The 5,103-nt window shown below is 36.6% G+C and overlaps 1 long non-coding RNA gene across 1 annotated transcript; it reads right to left on the bottom strand.

The window, feature by feature from the left end:
- Positions 1-1,435: 1,435 nt before the first annotated feature.
- On the bottom strand, positions 1,436-2,568 carry LOC138913282 (uncharacterized). The gene is made up of 4 exons (XR_011418946.1): positions 2,426-2,568; positions 2,296-2,370; positions 2,091-2,244; positions 1,436-1,611 (listed from the first exon to the last, which is right to left on the bottom strand). It is a non-coding gene; the product is annotated as an uncharacterized lncRNA (long non-coding RNA).
- Between the last annotated feature and the right edge of the window lie 2,535 nt (positions 2,569-5,103).

Here is a 5,103-nt window from a genome sequence, read left to right as displayed (position 1 = left end):
ATGGCCAAACAACCATTGTAGTTCGATTCGTATGCCAATTTCATTTCTCTGGGAAAAAACGACTTTGGAGGCAACCCTTTCCGATTTCGTTTTCATCACAGACTCCAAGTTTGAGTCAGAGTTTTGGGATAGTATGGAGCTGTCGGAGGTGGACTGTGGTGGGGGGAGAAACCCAATCGGCACTTGTCCTTGAACGCCAACAAGAAGAAGAGGCGCTGAAAAACGGCAAACGCTCAAATGAGCCATGTTGGCAGCGCTGCCAAAATGCAGTCAACGGCGACGCCATTAGACGACTACGCTCAAGCGATGTCGTCAGCAGCAGCAGCAGCAACATTGGCAGTAGAAGCAGCAGCAACACTTAAAGCAACAGCAACAATTGCAGTAGAAGCAGCACATGCACAGATAGGATTTATAATTTTATATTTATGGTACTTTACATTTATGGGAATCTTACAATAGAAACTAAGAATATAATTAATAAATAAGATAATATTTTAATAATACCAAAATTTTGATTCAAAAGTTTTAAATGTATCTTTTCAGTATTTGGTCATTCATTTTGATTTCGTTGTATGTAGATAACATGTAGATAATATGTAGATAATGTGTAGACAGCAATAGCAACATCAGCGGTACAATAAGCAGCAGCAACACTGGCAATCGTAGTAGCAGCAGCAACAGCAGCAACATGAGGGCCGCCGCTGCTGACGTCCCTCGTCTTTTGGGGCTTGGCTGCCTTATGCCCTCTCTCTCCCTCCCAATGCCTCGCCCCCCTCCTTGTCGCACTCTCGCCGAAATGAACAACTGTCGCTGTAGTCGCTGCTTGTTGTTCTTGTGGCTCAGCATTCAGCATAAATTCGCAAAGTATGCGAAATTTATTAGGGTCTGCTTCGCATGTGCCGATGGTGTTGTTGTTGTTGCTGTCGTGGCTCGTCTAATTTAAAGTTCACAGGCACACACATACACTTGGAAGCCCCATTTACACACACACTTGGCCATCCGAGAACTGCTCTCTTGTCCCTGAAGTTCGCCGGGACTGGTCCCGAACTAGCGAAATCGCCATACACCGGGGGCTTGGGACTAACTCCCGTTCATACCACCCGCAATGTAAATTTCTATCCACTTTTACCACGGCATGTCCTAGGCGGTGGTCATATGGCGAAGTTCTGCATTACCTTTCGCCACAAAAGGGACCGATAGGTGGTCCCATATTATACCCCTTTTCGCCACAAAAGGGGCCACCTATCGGAACACCTATCGGTCCCTTTTGTGGCGAAAAGGGGTATTAAATGGGACCACCTATCGGTCCCTTTTGTGGCGAAAAGGGGTATGAAATGGGGTTGGTGTTTTCAATACCAAAAAAGCTGAATGCTATGAAACTTCCCAAGAAAAAATACTTTTTGTTAAATTAATTTATTGTATTATACGTAGACAATTTTTCTATTTTTTAAATTTATATTTATTGAACAAATTCCTCTGCTGACACGTTTTTGTTGAGTTCCTCATTGTTGTTATTATTTGATTTGGATTTATTTTTAAAAAATCGTTTCTTTTGCAATTGAATTGCCTTGGGAATCAATATTTCTGCATTACCAGATTCTGAAACAATATCTAAAAAAAAAAAATAAGATTTTAGTGTTTTAAAATAAAATGAGAACAGAAACTAACTTCGGCAAGCCAAAGTTTTAATACCCTTGCAGCTTTCAGGAATGAAATTGTGACTAGAAAAGCATAACTATAAAATAAGAATAACCAACAAATAAATGTAGACTTTTTTCACGCTTTTGAAACTTGAACCGACAGACAGACGGACATGGTTAAATTGATATACTTTATAGGTTTGAAAAGGTCTCCTTTACTGCGTTACAAACTTCTGGACTAAATTATAATTCCCTCTGCATGGATTTAAATATGTATTTTTAGTTTTTGTTATACAAGCCTGTTCACATCAAACCATGTTTTAAAAGTGAAAAGCAGAAAAAGACAGAAAGAAATAGGATTAAAGACAGATGGCATTCTAAGAAAATATACTGAAATTGAATCAAGAAACTAAGTATATTATAAAAAATACAGTTATAAAAATAACCTACCTTGAAGTGCACCATAAAAATGTGTAAATGAGTTTAAGGCTTTTTTTCCAGAAAGGCCTTTAACATTAAATCCCACAACAAACTCATATGTGAGAACCCTCCGCAATTTTTTTAAAACCCCTTCTGGCAGCAACAACGATCTCATGGCTTTTATCTAAATAGGATGAAAATTTCACTATGTTTATCTCAAAGAAAAAAGACTTACGTAGGAATCCTTTGCACCACTATTTCTCCTTCTCCTCTTTAACAAATCGACGAATGTGCCTGTTGCTGTTCATGGCTGAATTTCACACATTATTAGGTATTTCACTTGCACAACTCATGGTGTTACTCACCTGTTGACGACACTTCAGATCACAACAAAATATAACACTTTAAATGTACAATAAGACAAATTAAATACAATGTTTACAAAATTTGGCGCAAACGTTGGGTTAGTGATGGTAGCGGGGTTGGGTAGTTATGGCAATCCGTTACGATTAATATTGCGACTACCGATATCGTATAATCGATGGCAATAAAAACATTAGCTAATATTATTTTTGTTTAGTTCTATGTATATAAAATTAGGTACTTATATATTTATTTTACATATCTAAGCACCAATAAAATCCGCTTGTTATGGAAGGAAAGAAAACGTTTTGCTACTGAACCACCGCTATTGTTAAAAATATTGCTGCAGCTAAATTGCTCATTATTAAATATAAATAATATAAAAAGAAATAAAATTGTATCATTTATTATTTTATTTTATCTCATTATTAAGATTTTATTTTATTATTTTAACTTTTTTTAAATTTGTTTTTTATATAAACAAAATAAAGTTGTATTCGTTATTAAAATCATTATATACTTGTCAAAAATTTCATTTTACAATTTTTATAACTCACATAGAAGTGTTCACATAGAAGTGTTCACTCTCCGATAACTCTTTTGCTCTTGTAGAAAATACACAAGCCACCTATTGACCCTTAAGGGACCACTGGGTGGTCGATCCCTTTTCTACCCCGAAAGTGCCACCGGCCCCCTTGAGAACTACAGGGGTGTAAGTGTAACACACACCAATAAAAAACCCGAAATAGCGAATAAAGGCAACAACAACAACAACAACAACAACAAGGGAAGGCAGTAAAAAATGTTTATATTAATTTTTCTTTTTTTTTTGATGTTGTTAAATTGGTTTTGCATTGCTGTTGTTGTTGCAGCTTGCCAGCTTGTTCTCCGCCTTTTGTTATTGTTTTCATTTACTTTATTTTCCTTTTTTTCCCTATTGATATTGATATTTGCTAAACTTTTGGCAAAAAGGCAATCTAATACAACTACAGCATATTTTGTGCTATCTTTTTATGCGTTGTTTTTTTTGACAGTTCTCTCGTGTGTATTAGTGACTAGCGATTAAATTCGCGAATTGATCGCGCGTGTTTAGCGCTCTGCGTTGTAAGTACCTAAAAAATAATGTTATATTTAGCAGGCAAATAAAAAAGAATTTTTGCCTTAATAAGAATTTATGCCCTATAAATAAAATATTATTTACAATCAACATGGGTGGTTATCATGTTTGGGGTCCGGTTATAAATATTTTGGAAGGCCCAATTAGTTTTTATGAAATAAACAGATCCCTTAGGGATTGGTACTTCAGTAGCATTTATTAAATATATGATTTCAAAGTTACTATGATTTTATGATGTTGACAAAATAATTCAACGGTTTTCTTGTTAATTTTCAATTTGATCCACTCATATTCCCATACTGCATTAAAGTTATTAGCCACGAATGGGAGCCCATTCGGATTTAACTACCCATAAAAAGCTGAAAATTCTGTGCAAATTACAGTCGCAGATAAATGTCCATTAAAGTGACTTTTATCGAGAGCCTTTCCTGTCACCTTGCCATTACTGGAGCGATACTCATATAGCCGTGGCCATTACATAATCGCCGCATTGGCTGCATGACTACGGTTTCTGCCGCAAGAAATGGCAAAAACAGGCCGTCAAGAGCACAGCCAACGTGTAGTGGGCCATTAGGAACGTTGGCGAGCGAAGCGAACCTAGTTCAAAAACATGTTTTAACCTTTTTCGTGGCGTGCAAAAGCCCAGCCTGACTTTACAAGCTCCAAAAATTAACACAAAAAGGTAAGAAATAAATAAAACATAACACACACACACACACACACTTATGCAGACTTGGCAACAAGAACATGGCCAAAAAAAAATGAAAAAGGGTAAGCGAAGCACGCGAAAAATTTGGCAAAAATGGCCAAAGACAAAACGCAGACCGAAAAACCGAAGACCCAAAAACCGAATCGCCAATTTCTGCGCATGCGTCGCTGCCTGCGCCGGCAGAGCAGCCGGCAGAGACGCCAGCGTCGCCGTCGTCGTCGCTGTCAAACCTTTGAGCGGGGACTTAGACGTGACTTACAAACTAAATGCGCTCGCTCAAGGTTAAAGCCGTTTATTTGTAAGCCAACGGCAAAAAACGAAACTGAAAACGCCGAAAGAATCTCGCGAAAAAAGTTGAAGTTGATATTTGCCGATGTTGTTTCGTTTTTATGAGAAAAGAAAAAAAACATCTGAGTTTGTGTGTGTTTGCTGGCGTGCCACCCGTTTCAGAACTATAAAACGTTTGGAGGTTTATATTTTAGCAATCGATACCAACAAAATAAGTAAATTTAAATACAATTTTAAGCCCTATTCTTAAGTATATTTATCCCCACAGTAGCAATAGAGTTGACAATTTATTAGACACTTGAGATACAATGTCTAATAAATTTAAAACTATTTATAAGAAATGTTGGCAATACCATATTGAAAAAACTCATATTTAAATAAATTAAACAAATAAACTGCAAATAAAATCTTGCTAATTTTGGGATCTCGGCTTATAAATTCCAATGACCGCTTTAACATAATTATTATAATCTGATGTCATTTCAATTAGTTGATGAATCTTATTAATGTTTTTATTTTCAGACATTTGTGTAGGGCAATGAACTTCATTGCTCGATTTTCACAAC

The sequence above is a fragment of the Drosophila takahashii genome, chromosome 3R (assembly GCF_030179915.1).
Source record: "Drosophila takahashii strain IR98-3 E-12201 chromosome 3R, DtakHiC1v2, whole genome shotgun sequence".
Classification (NCBI taxonomy): Eukaryota; Metazoa; Arthropoda; class Insecta; order Diptera; family Drosophilidae; genus Drosophila; species Drosophila takahashii.
This window is presented reverse-complemented; position numbering and strand designations above follow the sequence as displayed.